This window comes from Macaca mulatta, chromosome 20 (assembly GCF_049350105.2).
Source record: "Macaca mulatta isolate MMU2019108-1 chromosome 20, T2T-MMU8v2.0, whole genome shotgun sequence".
In the NCBI taxonomy this organism is placed as follows: Eukaryota; Metazoa; Chordata; class Mammalia; order Primates; family Cercopithecidae; genus Macaca; species Macaca mulatta.
The window spans coordinates 65829345-65854962 of record NC_133425.1 but is presented as its reverse complement, the minus strand read 5'-3'; the positions used below and the strand labels follow the sequence as shown (position 1 = coordinate 65854962).

Genomic DNA, 25618 nt, shown 5'->3' with positions numbered 1-25618 from the left:
AAGAAGAAAGGAGGGAATGACTGCTAGGGTGTGGCTGCTGTTAGGAAGCTAGAGAACAATATTGGTAGTGTTGTTCTGGCTGTTCGCGTGTTGACAAACCATTTGGACTGGGAGTGAGCCCTGGTAAGAGGCCATCCACTTCTACAAGGAAATTCTTGTTGAGATAACTATACTCACAAAATTCTTAACAGAGGCAATTATTCCTCCTATAACCATGTATGTGTTCATGTGTTGCTTAAGCTTTGTGTGTGTTTCATTTTACAGGTCAATCATCATTTGATATATATCGTCCCATCTCCAATTTGAGTAGATCTTTCAGATCTCACACCACTTTCTTGTTACCTTTAGTAGATACTTATTTATGTCTGTCTTTTTATTCGTTATTTGTACTTCTATTTATCTTCATTGAGAGTTCACCTTTACTCTTCCAAAGGACAGTAAGCATGACTTATTCAAGATCCCCCCACCCATTTGTTATACTTGACATAATGTCTAATACTTGTATGAATGAACTAAACGAAAAGAGATTTGAAGCTTGCAATGTATAAAGTTCTAATTTGTTGCACTTCCATCCTCTTTTTACTTATCATTTTCTTAATGTTTGGAATTCACATGACATACCCATTTCATACACACTATTACTGTTTCAGTCATTCAAGTTATGGAGCTCCTATCCTGCTATATGGTAATTTTTTTCACTTCCAAGAAGACAGCCCTAGCAGAGATGCTCACAAAGATATATAAAGATGTTCACAAAAGCATTATTTATAATAACAAAAAATGGAAACAACTAAATATGCAACAGTCAGATTGCCTAGATAAATGATACACCCATTATGTGGAAAATAACTACTAAAAAGTTCTGGTTTGCTTAACGATAAAAAAGATTCGCCGTAAATTCTTAAATGGAAAAAAACAACATATATAGTAGAATCCAAATCTAACGAAAAGAAAATAACACAATAAAAATGGGAGGCTCTTCTAGCCAAGAGGGCAGATTGAGGTGAGGTATAAAGTCTCTCTTCCCACTTTAAACACATCTAGAAGGCCTAAATAAAATTTAAGGAAAATTTTCAAAGCCCATAGCTGGGCTTGAAAATAAGAAAAATACATTTATAGGGGCCACAAAAATAAGACTTTGTGTCCCTCACAAGAAGTAGTGGAGGCAGATTTTAGCCTAGACACAGAAAATCAAGACGACAAACCCTGGCCGGGCACGGTGGCTCACGCCTGTAATCCCAGCACTTTGGGTAGCCCAGGCAGGTAGATCACAAGGTCAGGAAATCGAGACGATTCTGGCTAACATGGTGAAACCCCGTCTCTACTAAAAATACAAAATTAGCTGGGCATGGCCGGCGGCTGTAGTCCCAGCTACTCAGGAGGCTGAGGCAGGAGAATGGCCTGAACCCGGGAGGCGGAGCTTGCAGTGAGCCCAGATCGTGCCACTGCACTCCAGCCTGGGCGACAGAGCGAGACTCCGTCTCAAAAAAAAAAAAAAAAAAGAAAAAAGAAAAAAAGAGAAAAAGTAAATAAAAAATAAAAAGATGGTGAATCCTGGGCTTCCTCCCGGAAGCAAGACAAGGTGGCCACTCTAACTGGAAGGCCTCTTCCCATTATCCTAAAGACGAGACTTACTTTAAGGAAGCAGAGTCAACTATAACAATTTGAAACTCCCCACCCTGCATGGCTTGCAAGTACAGGGCAAATTTTGAGCCGCAAGGAAACCCCAAATCCATTAACGTAAAAATTGGCCCAAAGCTGGGAAACCGATACATCCATAACAGAGTAAAGAACAAAACTGCCCCATAAAGATTCTTCCCACAAGTCAGCACATAACCTATAAATATATAACTACTACTGAACCCAAATGAAAACATTGCAGAGAAATCCAATACCGTGAGAGTTTGTAAGCGCAACAAAAGGTTATACCCAAATAACCTGTGATAATAAAACCACGTTAAAAAACTTTAAAATAAGTGTTTCTAACCATGGAGGAGATGAAAAAGATAATAGATTACACATAGTAGAGACAAAGTGTTACCAAAAATAGAAAATTTGACAAAGAATTGTGGATTTAAAACCCTGCCACTGAAAGATAAAACAAGGATATATTAAGCATCCAAGACGTAGAAGAAAAAATTTAATAAACTGGAAGATAAATCTAAGGAAATAACCTAAATGTATCACAGGAAGTTAAAATATGGAAAATATAAGAGAAATTTAGATGGAGAGAAGAAAATGAAAAATCCCAACACATGATAGAGTCATGTGAGAAAAGGAGTCTAAAGAGAATGAAGAAAGGGATAAATATTGAAATTCTCCAGAACTAAAGATATAAATCCTCATACTGAAAGAATTCATCAACTCTCATACTAAATAAGACAAAGTCAAAGCAAACACTATAGTGAAACTACACAACACCAAGAAAAAGGAGGAAATAATTGTGAAAGCTATAATAGGAAAAAGATTATCTTCTAAGGAACAAAACTCAGACCAACAGGAGTCTTAACTATCAGCAACAATATGTACACAAAGACAACAGTAGCCTCAAAGTACCAGGGAAAAGTAACATAACCTAGAATTCCATACCCAGCTAAACAGTCACCTAAGAGTTAAAACAAAAGACTTTCAAAGATATAAAAACTGAAAGCTCACTAAGCACACACTCCCTCTAAAAGAACTACTAAAGGATGTAACCAACCAAAAGGAAAATGAATACCACAGGAAGGAATAGGGTATAAGAAATGATCAGAAGAAGAGAAATTGATAAAATGTGTTGGTAAATCTAAGTCAATAACTAATTTGGGAGAATTTCAAATCACAATGGAATTCTTGGTAACGTGAGGTAGAAAATGAGTGTTAGCTTCTAGGACTCTTGTGTTATTTAAGAGCAGGACAAAATTTTCAACTCTCTACTTTCTTATGAAAATCAAAATTTAAGTATGCATCTTAAATATTTTAGAGTAAATACTGAAACAATTTAAATAGAATGCAAATTTAAAATTCAGTAAAGGAGAGAAAACGTGCAAGAGAGAAACAATTCAACTAAAGGCAGGAAAGGAGAGGGAAAAGAAGCAAAGATATAATATAGTAAATAAAAAGCACTTTTCTATTTTCTAGTATTTCACTAGTAGTAAGATACTAAATTCTGTACTACTAAATTAGTAACATAAAAAAATTACGTACCATTATCAAAATAAATACAAATGACTTAAATTATCTTTTTAGAAGACAGAGACTCTCAAATTGAATCAGAATTAAAGTACAGTTATATGATGTTTACTTGAGAGATTCCATGGCATAGCCTGAAAGATTAAAAATAGGGTGATAAGGAAAGGTGTGTGAGGCAAATGCTAACAAGAAAGTGGAGATGCTAGGAGAGAAATGACTTATAAGCAAATGCTAATAGTGATTATCTCTGTGGGTAGTGCTAAATGATTTCTATTATGTTTTTATATCTTTCTGTATTTTTCAAAATTCTTAAATGAAAATATATTTTGTAACTGAAAAAAATGCAGTATCTTTAATTATTAAGGAGTTTACTAATATGGCATAATTTAGAATAAGCAGGACCATATATCATTTTAATCCCTTTACTAGGTAACATGTATTAAGTCATTTTATCTTTATAACAATTTAATGAGGGAAATACTACTTTTGCTTTATTTTGTAGATGAGACAATCAAGCAAAGAGAGATTTCAATAATATATCTAAGTCAAAGAGTTAGCAGAGACAAGAGTAGGTAAGAAATATCACCAGTTTTATGCCCTGGAGATATTAGATATCTACACACAGGATAAGCATGGGATCCTAGTTATAGGCCTATCCCAAGTCCTATAACTCAGAACTTACAAAAATTACTCTTTTATCTGTATAGGCAATTATTTTACAATAAAAAATATTTCAATGACAAAATATATTTAGCACTTACTACAAATAGCAGACTTCACAGACAAGATAGAGAAAATTCCTTTCTATAATTTTGGTTCATGATTTACATTCTAGGACATCATAACAAAAATACCATTACGTCTACCAATGTATACGTCATGGTTTCTTCTAGTATGTACCATTTTTATAATAGATATGATCCTATTTTTGTATCTTGATTGCTTCCAGATGGCATTAGCAAAGTGAAGTTTGAAACATATTAATCAGCTTTTAATAATGAAGACTTAGAGAGTATTTCCAATCATGTTTTGAAATTGTGCCTATATAATTCATGACTAGAACTATATTCTATTTGGATATGGTTGTCTTTCTCAGATTATACTTCCCTTTTCTTTTAAGCAAATATACAGTTTAGAGTAAATTTTAAGATAATACGTAGTGTATTTTGAAATAATTTCCACAGCTACAAAAATAGGAAAAAAAAACCCACATTATTAGAAATTACCTTTTACCTGTATTTACAGTAGCCAAAAAAAGAACCATCATTTATAAGTAATGGATGCATTTCTAACCAAATGGATTTTGAAAGAAAAAGGGACATTTTGCAAGCTCTATCACAAAAGGCCTTGCAAATAGCATGTAGACAATTACATTTCTGGGAACATTCAATTGGACACCTATCTTGGCTGAATTACAATAATGTGCATTTTGGCAAATCATATCATTTTACTAAGTCATTTTAAATGTACACCGTACATTTCTTCTCTTACCTCTCAAAATACTTCTCTAGAATGCTTCAAACTTAAAGGAATATACAGATACACCCTGGATACCCCATCATAACCAGGCCTGCTTTGTAGGAAGCCATAGGAAGCCACAGTATCTTTCTCCAGCTAAACCTCATATTCCTAGAGGGTACTAACTAAGCTAAGACCCACCTCTACCTACACTGTCACTGCCAGGGTAGCACGTTAAGCACGTTAGAGTGAATGACATTTGTCAGAGGCCCTATTTAATGAAATAAAGACAGTGGTAAATGGTTGATCAACACCTCTCCTTCCGTTGTCTTAGGCTGTCAGGAAATTGTCCCTTCCATGTCAATGAGCGAGGTTTATCATTTTCAAAAGCTAAGGGCCTTTTGTACAATTTCATTCGCTACATAATACTGGTTCATATTCATTTATGATATCACATTATAATGTATGAAAAAGTGATTTTGAGAAATGGGGATGGAGGCATTCAAATGCATAGCTATAATAGATGTGCATGAGGCCCTGGAATATAAAACTAATGATTTCATTTGTCTACTCTTGATGTTGTTGAAGAGTATTATCTTATGCATAATTAACGAGGTTTTGAAAGGTTGAATATAAAACATTACAACGTTTGGCAGCTTACATCGGGAACTCTGCTGTGACCGATACAAATAACCTATAAGTGCTTTCTACCTAATCTGAAAAAATGATAAATACTATTCTTTACTGGTGCATCTTTATTTTCACAGGTACATGCTCTCTCTCCATGAGTAACTATAAAGAGTGAAATAAAATCTATCTGAACACTATTATAAACTCTGGTTCACTTATATTTCACAAGTGGCACCATCTATTGACCTTAAAATTGTAGAAATTAAATTATTGGCATGACCATAGGAATCTCACGTGCAACTATCCAAAACCATAAGCGTCTTGCTCACCAGCAAGGGTCTCACCATGTATGCCACTGGATCAGTCGAGTAGGACTTGGTAAAAGCATCATCAACCACATAAAGCGTATTCATAATAGATGAGGCAGCTCATGAAACCTTACCAACAGCCTAACTTTCATTCACAAATATGGTCACCCAAAAATACTACCTTCTGTTCCTTTCTATTCAAACTAGTCAACGCTTTCAAGTCTTATATCTATCTTGCAATTATTACTCTTAAAACTGCTCACTGTGGGCGAGACAGTAACAAGCAGATTGAATGGTCTGGGTCAAGTTGGAGCAGAAGCACCAAGACTGAAACAAAGGCCCGGGGAGCAAACAGATGGCCAAGGAGAACGGGAATGAAACTGCTGGATTCTTGAGTCTGGGACTAGGGCACACCCAGCGTTCAACAAATGTGTGTGCCAGGCACTCTTCTACATGCTGTTTTCAAACATTTGAATGGGGTAATTTAGGAGAATTAGACTTCCTGTAATTGTACATAAGCCAGTATTTTAAATCAAAACATTTTCAAAACCTGAAGTCAAGGATGACTCTAAGATGAAATATGACTTACTCAAAACAATTAAGCCTAAGCTTTTAATTGGAAGAGATGACAAATTTGTAGCAGTGGAAACATTTTGATTAATATCTTGTCCCATTTTAGAAAGTGGAAAATAGGAATATTCTATAAAAACCATCTTAGTATGGCACAAGTTTGCTTTAAGCCTACTTTCTTTCAAGAACAGGGTTTGGCACTTAGTAAGTAGTTGTTGAGTGAATTTAGTACGTAGTTGTTGAGTGAATAAGCACATGTTTTAGCAACTTTTTATTTATCAAAATAAAAATGTGACATAATGTTCATTTCAACAGACTTCTGAGCAGGTAATTATTGGATGTAGAAAACAAATTAGGACACAATTTTACTACCAATGTTTAGGGCAAGACAGACAGCATAACATCTTTTAATTTCAAAATACCCCTGTAGCAAGAAGGCTGTTCAATTACGATATTGTGAGAATTTCAGGACAAACTTCTGTTGCCTAAATAAAAGTCATAAAAAGGAAGGATGTTTCCTATTTCAGTGAGAAAACATCCATTTTTGTAACAATGTGTAACCTTTTAGTAACCCTGGGTGTGCAGAAGATAAAGATTACTCCCCTAGTTTTGGACATGGCCCTGAAAAACTTTTAAAAATAACAGGTATACCCCATGAGAAGTACTGAGCAGGCAATGATACAATAAGAATCCACTTATGCCACGCATAAATCACAGAGATGACCAACTCACACCTTTTCTAAACCATTCACGACAATTTTATTTTTCATTTTATAAAGCCACACAAAGGAAATTCTAGCTACTAACTGCATAAAAACGTGAGGTATTTGCTGGAGAGCTGACAACATTGAGGGTGAAAAAAAGTCAAACATCCTTGCCTAGTGAAAAAGCATGAAAAAAAAAAAGTCTGACTCTTACAGTTACCTTCAAGGTAAAATTAATTATTAATTGGAAACGCCTGGATATGGAATGATTGCTATCAATATTTTAATACTTTGAGTGCTAATTTCATTCTCACCATCATAGTTTGTCTGCTGAAGAAGAGAAGTCTGTTTACTTTCAGGGAGGCTTGCTATAATGATCACCTTAAAAAGGTTTCCAATATTTTGAAATGCTTTGAATCTTCCTCTTCTTTAATTTCTAATATTAAGCAAACTGAAAAAAAAAAACTCACTTCATTCACACAAATGAACAATTCTACCATTCCTGGCTGGCTCATGAAATATTATTAGATTGCTAATTTCTGAACAACATTAATTTTTTAATTCCCACCCACCAGTGCTGCAATTCACATTGCATTTAGATTTCTGCTTTCTCGTAGAGGTTTTGCAGTGGTTCATAAAACTTGAACTTTGTGAAATTAGAAGGTGAATGTATCAATTAGCTGAATTCAACCTAACTCATCTCCAGAGTCAAGCTCACAGAAAAGCCTAGCTAAAAATGCACTTTTAAATCTAGCAGAATGATTTAAAAGAAACCTTCACATGTTGAGGATTGGATGTGTCAAAAATGGGATGTGGACAAATAGGAAGAATTAAGCACTCTCCACTTTAGCTCCTCAGGGTTCACTGCTGCAGAGGGAAAAGATGCTGATGAATATCTTTGAAACCTGGAGGTATCAGCCCAAGAAAATCTCAGACTCAAGGGTGAGGTCCAATTTTCCTCGGGGATAGAGCCACTACCCTAACCGCTAATACCAAGATTCCAGGGCAGAAAAAAGGAGTGTCAGAGATTTTTTGAGACAGGGTCTTGCTCTGTTGCTCAAACTAGAGTCCAGTGGTGCCATCACGACTCACTGCAGCCTCAATTTCCTGAACTCCAGTGATCCTCCTGCCTCAGCCTCCCAAGTAGCTGGGACTACAGATGCACGCCACCATGATGGCTAATTTTTGTATATTTTTTTTTTCGTAGAGATGGAGTTTCGTCATGTCGCCCAGGCTAATCTCAAATTCCTAGACTCAAGTGATCCACTTCAGCCTCCCAAGGTGTTGGGATTACAGGTGTGAACCACTGTGCCTGGCCTCAACAGAAAGTTGGCACTGCCCGGGGCATTTAAAGACTAGAGGAGTTTTTCCAGGGATAACACTACTAGAAAAGTATCATACTAGGATTTTTTAAAATTAGAAGGCTGCCTAGTGCTGCACAGAACCCCATGAGTGTGGGGGCAATGTCGTGGGCTCTCCTGGACACTGGCCCCAGATTTGCCTTCATCTTCTATTTTTGACAGCACGCACCTGTTGCTTCTACACACCCTCCTGTCCTACAGCCTGTGACTAAGCACCTCAGTCTTACCTGAGATGCTGTCTTGTTCCAGACAACAGCTTGCCTGACCACATTACTCCCGTAAGCCCGTGGTCTACTACAATACCCAGCACCTGTCAGGGAGGCAGGCAGCATCCTGGTCAGCCACTGCCAGCAACCTGGCCATCATGTCCAGCACTCACCTCTCTTGCACACCACATTTCAACAACCACTAGTTGCTACTGATTCTATCTGCTTAGTGGGTTTCAAATCTGTCACTTCCCTATCCCCATCAGCATGCTAACCTGGGGCAATCTGGTCACCATCACCCTTGACCCTTTTATTATTATTTCAATAGTTTTGGGGATACAGGTGGTTTTTGTTAAACGGATGAGTGGTTTAGCGGTGAATTCTGAAATTTTTGTGTACTCATCACCCAACCAGTGTACACTGTATACAAGGTGTAGTCTTTTATCCCTTACCACCCCCAACTTCCCCCTCCGGCCCCTGCCAAGTCCCCAGAGTCCATTATCTCTCTCTGTCTTTGCATCCTCGTTGTTTAGCTCCACTTGTGAGTGAGAACATATGGTGTTTGGTTTTCCATTCCTGTGTTACTTTATTTAGAAAAAATGGCCTCCAGCTCCATTCAAGTTTCTGCAAGACATTTCGTTCTTTTTATGGCTGAGTAGTATTCTGTGGTATATACATTCCATATTTTCTTTATCTACTTGTTGATCACCCTTGCCTCTTCACAGCCTCTTGACTCACTTCCTGTACCTGTCAAGGCCCCTCCAACTTAAAATCCTTCAGGGCCTCCCCTGTTGCCCTCAGGACAGGGCTAAGCTCTCTATCATGCATTGAAGATTAGCCCCAGCTTACTTACCCAGCCTCACCTCTGTACTTCTTAAACTTGAGGCCCCTGCCCTCTCTCAACTTTAAGCTTTTTGTGCTTAGTGTAACCTCACCTTATGAGGTTAAAGTAAGACTCTTCCAAGACATGAACTGCCAGACACACACATAGCTCAAGTTTTGTTCATCTGTTTGTTTGAGACAGTCTCACTCTGTTGCCCAGGCTGGAGTGCAATAGCACAATCTCGGCCCACTGCAACCTCTGCCTCCCAGGTTCAAGGAATTCTCCAACCTCAGCCTCCTGAGTGGCTGGGATTACAGTGGTGGGCCACCACGTCCAGCTAATTTTTGTGTTTTTAGTAGAGATGGTGTTTCACCATGTTAGCCGGGCTTGTCTCAAACTTCTGACCTCAGGTAATCCACCCACCTCAGCCTCACAAAGTGCTGAGATTACAGGCGTGAGTGACTATGCCCAGCCAGCTCATTACATTTTGTTCATGCACTAATCTTGTTCGTTACAGTACTCTACTATTGCCATGTCATTGGAGCTAAAAGTTCTCAAGACAAGAATATTCATCATCTATGCATAGAAATTCTAATTAAAATTTATCGAGCACCTACTATGTTCTTGTCATGATTCTAAACAGTTATTTATTTGCATTAACTTATTTATTCCTTTGAGCCCTACAAGTTGATGTAGTTATTCCCATTTTATAGATGAGGAAACAGACACAGAATGATTGAGCAAAGATGACACAGCTAGTAAGTGCAGAAACCCAGATTCCAACGAAGGTCAGAAGCCTCCAGAGTTAACTACAAAACTTGACTACTACTCCAGAGACAGTCGAGAGTACAAACTATGTTTGAATTCATGATAGACAATGACAAATGTATGCCAACTGACAGTAATAAAAATCTTTGTGTCCTGGTTGAGGATGGTAATGACGACCTGAATGTCTAGGCTGCAAATCTCTGTAAGAGTTACTTCTGCAAAGCAAACATTACATCCTCCTTCCTTAGGGCACACCTCACCAGGGTATATTTTTCATATAATACTAACATTTTAGGGCCGGGCGCGGTGGCTCACGCCTGTAATCCCAACACTTCGGGAGGCCGAGGTGGGCGGATCACAAGGTCAGGAGATCGAGACCATCCTGGCCAACACGGTGAAACCTTGTCTCTACTAAAAGTACATACACACAAAAAAAAATTAGGCGGGCATCTTGGCAGGTGCCTGTAGTCCCAGCTACTCGGAAGGCTGAGGCAGGAGAATGGCGTGAACCCGGGAGGCGGAGCTTGCTTGTGGTGAGCCGAGATGGTGCCACTGCACTCCAGCCTGGGCGACAGAGTGAGACTCCGTCTTAAAAACAATAGATAAATAAATAAATAATAACATTTTAGGCCTATTTTGAAAAATAAAGTACCAATATCACACTCTAGAATTATGTTGCTGCCCAAACTAAAAACTACATAATTAATGTTACAGAAACGTGGGTTCCTGGTGCTTTGAAAATCCAAACTATATGTCTACCATTTATAGTTTATTAACAAAATTAGATGCAGCTTTTTTATATTAACTGCTATACATTTTTCTGATGTTAAATCAATAGTTTCCATTTTTCATCTAACAAAAATTTAGAAAATTAAATACATCAGACAAATGGTCATAATGTAACCATAAAATGAAATCTGAAAGATTAAAATGATGGTTATTATTCATCATGCATATTTGCATCCTCAAATGCAAAAGTCTTAATTGCTTGCCTTAGGTTTTGATACGTATAAAAGTAAAATATGGATTAACAGATTGGCCTTTTCCTTCTTCCAGGAAAAAAAAAAAAAAATCCTGGGCACAGAATACGTGGTCGATAAATAAATGATTGATTGATTCCTATAATAAGCTTGTTTAGTTGCTAGAACATCTGACGATATTTTAAGCAATGGGGGGAGAGGACACAAACTACTTATATCCGGTTATAGTGAACCATAATTAAAAACATTTTAATGTTACAGGGAAAAACAAAGAGCATTGTGGAAATTAACTGAAAACACGGCTAACTGAATTCACTGAAACACAGAGGAAAACATCTTTATTGAGCACATACCATGTGCTAAGCATGGTACTAGTTGCTCGACAAACACCAGTGGGTGAACAGACTCTGTCTTTGCAGAGTTTATGGTCTAGTGGGAGATTTACCATCACACAGTGAGAATCTCAACATGGTAGGTCACCACCATGAGGTGAAACTACCAAACCATGAAGTCACTGGAATATGTCTTCCTACCTTCCCTTTCTGAAATTCCAAGTTATACTCTAAGCACAGCCTAATCTCCTTTACAGGGAGTTTGTACTCCAAAACCATACTTCTCTCTCTTATTCCAGATTTAAATTCCATTCTTTCAAAGCTCAATTCTGGACTGGGAAGGAACCACAAAATGATTTGCATCAGGGCATGAGTGACTGACAGCTACTTGCATTTTTTCTAATGGGGTTTGCTAAGAGGAATGACTCACTAAAAAATGTAGGCAATAGTAGCAAATGTTATGGGCAAAATAGAGCTATTTGGGGAAATGGGTTTTCCGGATCCTGCAACATCTAGCTAGGAATTTGTTCTGCCTCTGGCTATGCACAGGTTTACCTTGAAGGGCATCATCTTTATGAAGAGGCTATAACCCCAACTGTCCAGGGGAAAAAAAGCCATCAGAGAATGGGAATAAAGAGTGAAATCCCTAATGAGTAAGATAGGAAATGTGGACAAAGCAGACCATAATCACCAGTAACAAAACAAGCCCAGAATAATGTTTCCACTTATTTGAAAATTATGCAGCCAGGCCAGGTGGCTCACGCCTATCATTCCAGCACTTTGGGAGGCCAAGGAGTTTGAGACCAGCCTGAATAACATAGGAAGACACAATCTCTACAAAACACTTAAGAATTAGTTGGGCATGGTGACATGCAGCTGCAGTCCCAGCTACTTGGGAGGCTGAGTGGGGAGGATCACTTGAGCCGGGGAGGTTGAGGCTGCAGTGAGCCATGATTGCACCACTGCACTCCAGCCTGGGTAACAGTAAGACTTGTCTCAAAAAGAAAAGAAAATCATCCAAATATGCCTCTTGGTCCTAACATCTGGCTTTTCAAGCATCCCTTAAATCCATTTTATTTTATTTATTTATTTATTTTTGAGACGGAGTCTCGCTCTGTCACCAGGCTGGAATGTAGTGGCGTGATCTTGGGAGGTGGAGGTTGCAGTGAGCCAAGTTCAAGTGATTCTCCCACCTCAGCCTCCCAAGTAGCTGGGACTATAAGTGTGTGTCACCACGCCCAGCTAACTTTTGTATCTTTAGTAGAGACAAGGTTTCATTATGTTGACCAGGATGGTCTTGATCTCCTGACCTCTGATCTGCCCGCCTTGGCCTCCCAAAGTGCTGGGATTACAGGCATGAGCCACCGCGCCCGGCCCCTTAAATCTATTTTAATTTACTATCAGGGTCTTTTAATCCCAAAGATTTGGAAATCAGTAAGATAATTTATTTAATGCTCTAAACTGAAAGCGGGCTCTATTTAGAGGACAGGTGTTTTTCCTTCTGTTGAAAACTGAACATGTGACTCTGAAATCCTACCAGCCTGACAATGGTATTAAATCTTCAGGTTGCTCAGGTGCCATGAATTCAGGGGATGGATAATAAGTATAACGTATTTGAGATGTGTCCGCCACCAAAAGAAAGTTCCTTAAGTGTCATCCTATGGCTTCCTGACTGTTCACAACCTTGCCAACTACCACAACAGCATTACTATTATGTCCAGAATTTTCTTTTTCCTACAATTAAACTAAGTTTTATTGTAGAAAAAAGTTAGGGCAAAGTCACCCATTGAGCCCAGGATAACCACTGGATAAGCTACCAGCACTAGCTTTTCTAAGACTCAGCCTTTTTCTCTTAAAAAATGAGTTCCAGGAAAATGTTCTATTTCACAAAGGCAGTTTTCCTCCAACTCACTAATGTTTGTTGATCTGAACAAACTCATGCTTTGTTAATAAATTAAGCAAAAATGCTTTTAAAATTCAACCACAATGAAACATTTCATCCAAACCTCATTATTTGCCATTTCCATGCCTCATCAGTTTCTGAGAACTCCCCCGTGTGCACCTAAGTGACAGCAGAAAAATCTGTTCTCGAGCTACTTTTAGCCAAGTAAATACTTGGAAATTCACTCTGTAGCTAAGAAAGCATATTATTATGGCCTTTCCAAAGACATCTGGTAAACATCCAGCACTGAGCACAGTAGACAAGCTCTTATAGAAAGGAGGCGAGCCCTACTTTCAATTGCAGTGAAAGCATAGCCACTGAAAAGAGCCTCCTGTATCTTCACCCTGAACTATCTCAGGGGAATACTCATCTTTATGTATGTTAACTGCCCCCTCAAATTACCTGTATAGTCTACTAGATTGAAAGGCATGGGCTTGAGGGTATGGACTATGTCTTGATCACTATCGGGAACAATGTACCTAGCACACGGTAGGCACTCTATAACATTTGTTCTGTGAATGAATACCTCCCATAGGGGCGATGGAGAAAATTAACATCAGATAAGATTTAAAGGCACTCTAGAATCCAAGCTCTCTGGACCTCAGGGCCCTTTTCTTATCTTCTGGGGCCGACTTCCTCTTAGGGCATCAGCAAATTAGTGGGGTTGGCTTTCTGAGGGGTCAGAGGCTGGTGATGACTCTTGGCAAGCCCTCAGACCTGTTGGCAGTCATGGTTTTCTTAGCAGATACAAGACGCTGGTTTTTTGGCTAAACCAAGGCCTAGGAGTAAAGAGAGATAAGTAAGAAAGGAATAGATCCATTATTCAAAATCTGAATTCTCAAATTTAGAGGCCACATGTGTTGCCTGATTAATTTTATAATTCTGAAGGGCCAGATAAGCCTGTAGGCTTGCCACATCTATCACTTGGGGTTATTATCACAACGTCTTCTTCCTTTTGAATTTGTAATCAAGAACTGACTCTGTAACATATGCTAAGTTAGGAAAGGGTCTAGAAAGATTTTAGATAGGAGGAGGAGGAGGAAGAATAAGAAAGGGCAAGAAGAAATAAAAGGGGCAGGAAGAAGAGGCAGCAGTAGTGGAAGGAAAACAGGAAAGGTGAGAGAAAGGAGAAGAAATCTCAGTTGCTTAGAGGGTGACGTCGGCCATAATTACATTTTTTGCAATGTCCTCCAATCTGGTGCTGAAGATGAGGTTGGCATTTACTTTGCCAAAATCATAAAATCTTAACAAGAGGCCAAACCATGAGCTCAAAGAGTAAGAAGAGAGTAGAGAGCTTCTAAGAATATGAACCGTGGCTATTAGAAGAGCACCAAAGACTGAATCTTGCCTAACAGAGGATTGACTGGGTAAAGGAGATGATCATGACAGTGATGGTGCTTTGGTAACCATGAGCTTACCATGGCCAGGTAACCCCTTTGGTTCTCACAACTACCCCCATCAAGTAGGTTTTATTATTGTTATTCCCATTTTGTAGTTGAGGAACAGAGAGGTAAGTTAAATATACATGGTCACACAGCCAGCAAATGGTAGAGCCAACCTATTCATCCAGGAAGTCTTGATACAATGCTCTCACACATTGTATTCATTTCTTGTAGTCACTGTAACAAATTTCCACAAACTTGGTTGCTTAAAACAAAGCTCTTCTCTCATAGTTCTGGAGGCCAAAAGTCTGAAATCAGTACCACTGTGCCAAATTCAAAGTGCTGGCAGTGCTGTGCTCTCCAGAGTCTCTCTCCAGAGTCTTCAGAGGGTAATCCATTCCTCACTCCTCCTGGTGGCTGCCAGCATTCCTTGGCTTGTGGTCGCATTGCTTCAGTCTTTAAGGCCAACATCTTCAGATCTCTCCCCACTCCAAATTCACATGCCCTTCTGCTCTCAGTGTGTGTGTAAAATCTCCCTCTGTCTCTGTCTCTTCTAAAAACACTTGTGATTGCATTAAGGGCCTACCCAGATAATCCAGGATATCTCCCCATCTTAAAATCCTTGACATAGCCACATCTGCGAAGACCCTTTTTCCAAATAAGGTAATATTCACAGAGTCCAGGATTAGGACGTGCTATCTTTTTAAGAGGGAGGGCATTTTTTAGCCTACCACACCCGTTCTGCTCTGCTGTAACAGTTTTTAATGGCAGGTATACACTTTTTAAAAAATACCTATGGTTATTGCCAATAAATTAATTTAAGGCCTCCATTATGGCAGATAAAAAGGCAAATATGAAGCTGCGGTGATAATAGTTTTTCAAATTATGTCAGCATTCTGAAGACTCTGTACTATAATGCAACACTCTCCTTTAGATCGCCGATTTGTCCTTTAAAACCTCAAATATGGATGATAGTGATAGGTCTTAGGAAAATGTTATCTCGGCTCCATCCTTAGCCACTGTGTCAATTAGCAACTGCCATAATAATACCTCGATAGCATTTATCGTATAATCCAGGACTCAAAACTCTTCAGGAGCATCCTAGGATGAACAGTGTAGTAAATGCCTCAGCGTGGGAAACACCCATTGTGATGAGTGACCTCATCAACAGGCACCACCTACTCCCCTCTCTACTACCTTACCATCCCCTTTCCTTTTCTCCCCATTGATATGTCTTTTTCCCTGTTTTTCTCAATGCCCTTTGCTTACTTTGGGATACCTTTTCATCGGTTCAATTCCATGATCTTCTATAAGCTTAGCTTAAAACTTACTTCATATGAAAAGATGTTCAATATCACTAATCATTAAGGAAATGCAGATGAAAACCATAGTAAGATGTCACTTCACTCTCATCAGCATGGTAGCAATGAAACTAACAAAATAAAATAAAATAGAAGCCAGGAACAGAGGCTCACACCTGTAATCCGAACACTTTGGGAGGTCGAGGTGGGAAGATTGCTTGAAGTCAGAAGTTTGAAACCAGCATGGTCAACATAGCAAGACTCCCATGTCTACAAAAATAAAAACTAAAATGTTAGCCAGGCATGGTGGTGTGTGCCTGTATTCCCAGCTACTTGGGAAGCCGAGGTGGGAGGATCATTTGAGTGCAGGAGTTCAAGGCTACAATAAGCTGTGATTGCACCACTGCACTCCAGCATGGGTGACAGAGAAAAATCCTGCCTCAGAGGTGGGGGCAGGAAGCATTGGTAAGGATGTAGAGAAAAGGAGAAATTGGAACCCTTGTGCACTGTTGGTAGGAATCTAAAATGGCATAGCTAATATCGAAAATATGTAGGTTCCTCAAAAAATAGACTTACCACATGATTCAGCAATTACACTTCTGGGTATCCAAAATAATGAAAGCAGGGTCTCAAAGAGATATTTATACACCCATGTTTATAGCAGCATTATTCACAATAGCCAAAAGGTAGAAACAACCCAAATGTTCAGATGAATTATGAACAGATGAACAGACCAATTATGGTGTGTACACAAAATGGAATATTGTTCAGTCTTAAAAAGGAAGGAAACGTTGGCACGTGTTCCAACATAGAAAAAACTTGAGGACACGCTAAGTTAAAAAACAAGCAATCTCCCAGCACTTTGGGAGGCCGAGACGGGCGGATCACGAGGTCAGGAGATCGAGACCATCCTGGCTAACACGGTGAAACCCCGTCTCTACTAAAAAAAAAAATATATATATATATATATACAAAAAACTAGCTGGGCAAGGTGGCGAGCGCCTGTAGTCCCAGCTACTCGGGAGGCTGAGGCAGGAGAATGGTGTAAACCCGGGAGGCAGAGCTTGCAGTGAGCTGAGGTCCGGCCACTGCACCCAGCCTGGGTGACAGAGCGAGACTCCGTCTCAAAAAACAAAAAAACACAAGCAATTGTGCGCGCACACACACACACACACACAAATAGTTTATGATTCCACTTATATGAGGTACCTCGAGGAGTCAAATCCTTGGAGACAAAGCAGAACGGTGGATGTCAGGGGCTGGAGGGAGGGGAGTTACCATTTAATAGGTATGGAGTTTTTTTGTTTTTTGTTTTTGTTTTTGTTTTTTGAGACGGAGTTCACTCTTGTTACCCAAGTTGGAGTGCAATGGCACAATCTCGGCCCACTGCAACCTCCACCTCCCACGTTCCAACGATTCTCCTGCCTCAGCCTCCTGAGTAGTGGGGATTATAGATGCACGCCACCACGCTTAGCTAATTTTTTGTATTTTTAGTAGAGATGGGGTTTCACTGTGTTAGCAAGGCTGGGTCTCAAACTCCTGACCTCAGGTGATCCTCCCGCCTTGGCCTCCCAAAGTGCTGAGATTATAGGCATGAGCCACCACGCCCAGCCCTGGAGTTTCATTTTTATGAGATGAATAAGTTCTGAAGATTGGTTGCCTAATAAAATGAGTGTACTTAACTGTACATTTAAATGGTTAAGATGGTAAATTTTGTTATGCATATTTTACCACAATTTTTTAAAGTTAATGCAAAGAATATTGATTTCATTCAAAAAGCTTGTTTGCCTAATTCAGATGACTCTTCCTTGTTTATGCTGTTTCACTTTAATTGTAGAGAAGAAATTTGAGGTCAAGGAATTGACGCCCGCCTGAATAGGTTTTCCTCTTTCTCCCTAAGGAAAAAGATCAGGTTTTCTCCTTCCTTGTTCTCCTAAGTACTCAATGTGGCACTCTTCACATGGAAAATTGAAATGTTACAAAGTGATCAAGTCAAAATAAAATGTTATAATGCCTAAAGACCACAGGAGACTGAACGACGACAAAATTGGCCAGGAAAAAAAAAAATTCCTAGAGGAATGCAAGTGTTAAAAAAATGATATAAAAACTAGGAACACTTTTTTTTTTCCACTACTTACCAATGATAAAGGAGCAAAAAATACTTGTTAAGTGGTTATGCCTATGGAAGTGCCTAATTTGTGTTTACAAAGGAAAATCTGGTTCAATACTGATACGGTTTAGCTCTTTGTCCCCACCCAAATCTCATCTCAAATGGTAATCCCCACATGTCAGGGAACGACCTGGTGGGAGGTGATTGGATTATGGGGGCAGTTTCCCCAATGCTGTTCTCATGATAGTCAGTTCTCACAAGATCTGATGATTTAAAACTGTCACTTCCTCCTTTGCTCACTCTCTCTCTCCTGCCACCCATGTAAGACATGCCTTGCCTCCCTTTCACCTACCACCAAGATTTTAAGTTTCCTGAGGCCTCCCCAGGCACATGGAACTGCGAGTCAATTAAACCTCCTTCCTTCATGCATTACCCAGTCTCAGATACGTCTTTATAGCAGTGTGAGGATGGACTAATACAAATACTTAATGGTATAGTGAGATCCGTTCTCAAATTTCGCCTGCCTCAGAATCACCAGGAAGACTTGTTAAGGCACAGATGGCGGAACCTGACCCCTAGAGATTCTGATTCAGCGGCACTGGGGTGAGACCCAAGAATGTTAATTTCTAGTAAGTTCAAGTGATACTGATCCCATTGGCTCGAGGACCACAGCTTGAGATCACCGGTTTGGATCTATATTTTCTTGATGAGGACACCAAAAAACATGAAACTGGAAATGTCAGTCCAGACTGGGCTCCATGCAAACTCAGAAGAAGACCCTTTGCATCTCAGTAGGCTCTTTCCTCCATCTACATTTTTTCTTTGGCAAAATTCGGAATTTTAAAAGCAGCATAATATATTTAGCAGTTGCAGTTTCAAGTAAATCAGAGATGGTTTTATTCAAATAAGGTACAGTCCTTCACTTTTAAAGGAAACTCAAAACAGGACTTCAGCTAGATTTAACTGCAATGAGATGCATTTAAGTGAAAAAGGATTGCAGCACCTCTCCCAGGATTAAAGGGAATTCAGGACAGCAGGACCATTATGAGAAATTAAAACCAGATACCTTGATATCCAGAAAGTGGTGATTTTCCACTTTGATGGCTCCTAAGTCAGAAATCATGCACTTAATGATACTTTTCTTAAAATTACCATCATGTCGGCTGGGTTTGGTGGCTCATGCCTGTAATCCCAGCACTGCTGAAGCGGGCAGATCATGAGGTCAGGTGATCAAGACCATCCTGGCTAACATGGTGAAACCCCTTCTCTACTAAAAATACAAAAAAATTAGCCAGGCATGGAAGCAGGTGCCTGTAGTCCCAGCTACTCAGGAGGCTGAGGCAGGAGAATGCTGTGAACCTGGGAAGCGGAGCTTGCAGTGAGCAGAGATGGCGCCACTGCACTCCAGCCTGGGTGACAGAGCAAGACTCTGTCTCAAAAAAAAAAAAAAAAAAAAAAAAAAAAAATTACCATCATGTCTAAAATAAGGCTGGTTGTGGTAGCAATAAAACAGAATAATACTATATTTAAAAATCAGGAACAAAACTAACTTTGAAAGAGAAACTACTCTCTTCTGCATGAGAAAATAATTCAATTCATAGGTTAAGTGGTACATGAAGTCACAAAATATGGTGCATACATTTTTATAGAATATATAGTGAGTTCATGGACACCATCATCTATTGAAATCTATATGGGTATACCTGGACACACACAGCATGACTTAAGAGTACAGTACTGTATACATCAACAAAATTCCAGTTCACATTATCATAGCTAGAGAGACAAGACTGAGTAGTTTATGGTTACATTAGACTCTTGAGATGTGTCCATCTTTTAGTCACCATTTTCTATGATTACAGTGAGTACAAGTATATAAACAGGTTCCTACAGAATTGAAAGTAAAATGTGGGGCTTCTATTAAAACTCAAGTGAGAAATACACCCGAAATCAACGACATTAATCTTTTAATGGAAGATTTCACTTTTGGGAAACTCTTTGCCAAAAATATTAAATCTGAAGTTTATTTCCTAGAGTAGTTCATATACGTAAAAGCAAACAAAATTTACCATGTATCTTACTGTTGCAAGGATTCAGTTAGAATGAATCAAGTCACGTGCCACCAAGCTTCCCATTTACACAGAGCAACTCTCACACTGTAACCCAGCAAGTCCATAATAGAACAGGTGTTACTCATTCACCAGCATTATAATAAGTTTCTACTGAATTCTTATTAATGGAAGGGACACCATTCATGATTTCTATGCTATTTTCTGCATAGGGATAGAAAAGAACAAGACCTGACAGTTCTAGCAGTTCCGTTTAGGAAACTGAATCACAATGACAAAACTCTCTTAAAACTTACAAACCAGGAACTGGGCATGGTGGCTCACACTTGTAATCCCAGCACTTTGGGAGGCCGAGGCAGGTGGATCACTTGAGGTCAAGAGTTTAAGATCAGCCAACACGATGAAACCCTGTCTCTACTGAAAATTAAAAAAAAAAAAAAAAAATTAGCCAGGTATGGTGGTGTGTGACTGTAATCCCAGCTACTCAGGAGGCTAAGGCAGGAAAATCGCTTGAACCCGGGAGGCAGAGGTTGCAGTGAGCCGAGATCATGCCACTGCGCTCCAGCCTCGGCAACAGAGTAAGACTCTGTCGCAAAAGAAAAAAGCGACTTACAAACAAGGATGTGAAATACCAAGAGAATGAATGGTTGACATAGGGATTTGGCTAACAAGAATGACACACACTTGCTCTAGAGCATACAAAAATTGCCTAATAATAGCTTCCCAATAAAGGGAAAGGATGACTAAATAGACCAGTGAAGACCAAGAGAATGCCTAGAAACAGATCCCCACATTTATGAAAACTCGATAAAAGGGCAGGTTCTACAGGCCAGTAGAGAAAGGATGGAGTATTTAATAAATGTTTCTAGGTTAATTGATTATCCATGTGAGGGCAAAATGAATTTGGATTCCTACCTTATACCATACACAGGCACCACTCCCAAGATGATTAAAGGTTTTACCATGTGATATAGTTTGGATCTCTGTCCCCACCCAAATCTCATGTTGAATTGTAATCCCTGATGCTGGAGGTGGGCCTTGGGGGAGATGATTGGATCATGGAGGTGGATTGCTCATTAATGGTTTAGCACCATCCTCTTGGTGCTGTACTTGTGAGACTGAGTCAATTTTTTGAGATCTGGTTGTTTAAAAGTATACAGCATCTCCCCACCCTCTCTCTCTCTCTCACTCCTGCTTTTGCCTTGCAACATGCCTGTTCCCCCTTCACCTTCCACCATGATTACAAGTTTCCTGAGGCCTCCCTAGAAGAGGAGCAGGTGCCAGCATCCATGCTTCCTATACAGACTCCAAAATCATGAGCCAATTAAATCTCTTTTCTTTACAAATTGTCCAATCTCAGGTATTTCTTTAGAGCGATACAAGAATGGCCTAATATACCAGGAAAGGCACAACTTTAAAATCTTCAGAATTCAAAACATTTCATAAAATATTGGAGACTATTTTTATGAGTTCAGTGTAGGGAAGGATTTTTTTTTTTAAACAAGATTCTAAAAAATCCAAACCAGAAAGTGAAAGATTGACACTTAAGAATGTATTAAAATTAAAAACTGTTCTTTATCAAAACATATAAAGAACATGAAAAGGCAAGCAACAGAATGGAAAAAGACATCTGCACACACACAACTAACAGAGTTAATATTCAGAATATGTAAGAAAATTCTACACAATGGTAAGAAAAAGACAAATAACCTTGTAGAAAAATGGGTACAAGACATAAACAGGCCCTTTTCAGAAGATAAAACATATGGCTAATATTCATATGAAAAGATTCTCAACTTCACTAGTACTCAAGGAACTATAACCACAGTGAGATACAATTTTAGATCACCAGACAGACAAAAATTCAGGATTCTGATGGTTCTGGGGCTGGCAAGGATATGGAACCGTGACAACTGTTATGTAGTGCTAGTAGGGATGTAAACCAGTGCTACCATTTTAGAAAATAATTTGGCATTATCAAGCAAAGTTGAAAATGTGCATATCCTACAACCCAGAACTTCTCATGTGAGACACATGCGCTGAAGAAACACTCACACTTGTGCAAGAATGTTCCTTGTGGCAATGTTGTGAATAGCAAAAAGTAGAAGCAACACCACCGTCCATCAGCAGGGGACTGGATAAATAAATTGGGCCACATTCATTAAATGAAATACTTTCTAACAATGAAAATAAGTGAAGTTAGCAATATGCAACAGTATGGATGAATCCTAGAAGTATAAATTTCCATGATAAAAGCAAGTTTCAAGAGAGTGCCTAAAATAGGATACCATATAAAGTTTCAAGATAAGCGAAATTAAATGAGGCTTTTAGGAACACATGCATATCATCCCTATATATCACATGGTTGTACTGTGTGTGTGTGTGTGTGTGTGTGTGTGTTAAGGGGCAATATCATAAGAAAAAAGAATTCAGGATGCTAGTTACTTCTGGCTAGAAAGAAAAGATAATGAGTCCCCAGGGAATTTTTAATATGCTTTGCTTCATTTAGATAGAAAGGGTTTAAAAAAAAAAATCAAACGTGGTTTTTATAAATCTAATTGCACATATATAAAACCAGAGGTGGTGGAAGACAACCCTGGGGCCACACAAGGGGAACTTTTCTTGGCTGAGCTGATACCAGCATGAGAAGTCTAGCCTGTCTTCACACTATCCTGATAAATCCATGCACGAGCCCCAGGGATGCACCCCTTGCAGTCCACGGCTGCGAGAGAAGTCAAAGCTCTGGAATATGGTTACACTCTGTAATGGTGTCCAGGTAAGAGAGGGAGCCGGGGTCCCTCACTCCCACCCAAGAGTCTCATCATTCTTATCGCTATTGAAATCAAACTTTCAGTCACTGCTGGCTACTCAGAATGTCAAACGCAGCAGGCATCCATGGTTGCAGGAGTTGGGGAGGGAGAAATACCAGAATACATTCATAGAGATGCCGTGACGATTACCAGTGGGCAAAGGGGAGAGAGATTAGGATAGTCAACCATGATCGAATGTTATGTTTTCATTCTACCATCTAACCCTTGTCTCTGGCCCCAGAGTCATTTTATTCCATTCTTGTCCTTCGATTTTAGTCAGGTCATCTCTCAAACTAGATACCATGTCAAATATATTTTAGCTCCTTTCACATTGACGCCTATTTTCTTTGGAAAATACTTGAATTGCATTTCAATGTCAACTATTTAATAGAAATGGACATTTCTGGGATGATGCTGGAGATGCAGAAATGAATCAGACATGGCTCCTGCCCTCAAGTAACTTACTAGTTTAGCAGAGAATGGCAGACAAGTACCAGCGACCAAAGTATTGAATATGGTATACTAGAAATACATGTGGGGTTGGGGAGGAGTACTCAGGAGAGCACGTCGGGTCTGTATATGAAATATGAGTACAGAAAGAAGAAAACTGCAATAAAAATAAAGCAAATTCTGAAAGTCAAAAATATAAGCCAGTAATGTGGAATATGCTGACATTAGGGATCCCTAAAAATATCCTGTACCTTTGCTAGGATTTATTCTGCGAAAATGTTAGCTACATTATTTACTCTTCTGGATCCTAATACCAACAAACATTTGGTGGATTAAACTTGAGTGATCATCTTCTATCTCTATTAAATGAACAGATCTAATGAAATCAACAGTTTGTGTCTTTACACATCAGATACTACACTAAGTATATAAAAGCACACAAGTCATGGTTCCTGCCCTTAGAGAGTTCACACTAACACACCCAGCATTTTAAGAAAAAATATACCGTACAATGGGGTAAAAACGTATTTATAAGAACTACATTGCCTCTACTAGACTCAAGACGGCACACAGATGACTCAATTCTTTAAAAATAATGCCTTCTAATTCACAGCTAACTCAAGGGGAAGGAGAAACGTGTACACACACACCACACACACTCTCGTTTCAAATCTCTATATGACATGGCAAACCATCTACCAATTATTACTTATATTTGAACCTGCTTTCAAATGATTAGGTTCCCATCTATTTCACTGAATATATACTTTTAAATGGTAGGTCCCCAAACATATCTTATTTTGAGCTCTATTTTTAATGTTACAGAAGCAGCAGGGGGCAATCTAACTAAGGAAACCTGCTGTGAAAGTGATGGGGAATAAGCAAGCCTGCATCCTAGAGCTGCTCGGGGGAAAAAAAAAATCTCCACTTTGCTGAATACAAAATATGGTGTAGAGGGAAAGCTGAAACATACATTGGAGAGAACACATCCAAGGCAGTTAAAAGACCAGAAGGTGAAGGGTCTACTCTGGGATAAAATACAATGAAACCAAATGAAATGAATATAAAATAAAATAATTTAAAAAAAAAAAAAAAAAACCTGCTACAGGCTAAGAGAAATCTATGAAGGCATATAGACATACTGGGATTTTTGTTTTAACTTTGCCTGCAGGCACTTCGGAGCCCAAATAACTGCAGATCTGGGAATAACAGGTGTTTATTGATTTCTTTGTGATTTTTCTCTTTTTTATTTCTTCCCCTCCCTCTTTTTCTTTTTTTTTTTTTTTCCTGTGGTACTGGAACAGAAAGACATATGTATTCCATATGTAACACTTTAGAAAATGAAAGGCAAGAGAAACATTGAACAGATGTATGGAGCGGGAACCCACTTTCCCCAGTGCAGCTTAATGTCAATATACCAACTGCTTTCCCTATCTTATCCTAAAAAGAAAAGGCACCCAAAGTTCCCCATAAAATATTAACTGACAAGAAGCTTGCATGTTAGCGTGGACATCAGTACTAATCAGAAAGTAGCAACTTTATCTTTCTCAGTTTAATTCTTCCTTTTAAAAGGCTTACATGAAATACCATGGAATCCTTAAAGGGCCATCGCTAGTTTGGTTTTACATGTGTTCGAAGCTTAAAAGAGAAAGACCAACGGGCCTCCAAAAACATCCATTTTTTTAAATCTTTGATTGTTAAGTTGAGCTACAAAAATCACACATCAAGGTTGATTTAGTCTGATATGTACCAAAAAGTTCAAAAGATAAGAAGTTCTCTCTCTAGTTGATAAATTATCGACCATAATCTAGTCTTTCTAAAATTTATCTGCAGGCTGCAGCCTTCCATCTATCAAATCAAGATGGGTCCCTCTTATAGTTCAAGTATGCAGTAATGTTTAGAGGACAAGTCAACATACCCAAACAAAACACATCTATTTTTATTTTCCCCCAAAATTTAAATAATCTCTCTGGGCACTGGGTTTAATTTTAAGAGCAAGGCAAATTATCTATTTTTATTTTCCCCCAGTTTGGGGAAAAACTTCATCATCTCTCTGGTTACTGGGTTTAATTTTAACAGCAAGGCAAATTACATCCCATGAGAGAACAAAAGCTACTGAAACTAAAAAAGAAAGGAGAAATTGGAAGTTTAATGCTGATATTTTGCAAAAGATGAAGAGGTTTGAAATAGAGGATGGAAGGCGGGAACGAGCAGGAGATGGTGTTTTCTGAACCCAGTTTGGG

The 25618-nt window shown here is 38.9% G+C and overlaps 1 long non-coding RNA gene across 1 annotated transcript in view; it reads right to left on the bottom strand.

The window, feature by feature from the left end:
- LOC144337696 (uncharacterized) overlaps positions 1-25618 on the bottom strand; it is a 65593-nt gene that overhangs the window by 25126 nt on the left and 14849 nt on the right. Inside the window, exon 2 of the long non-coding RNA XR_013411127.1 lies at positions 13780-14032. This is a non-coding gene — a long non-coding RNA (uncharacterized LOC144337696). The remainder of the gene's footprint in view (positions 1-13779; positions 14033-25618) is intronic.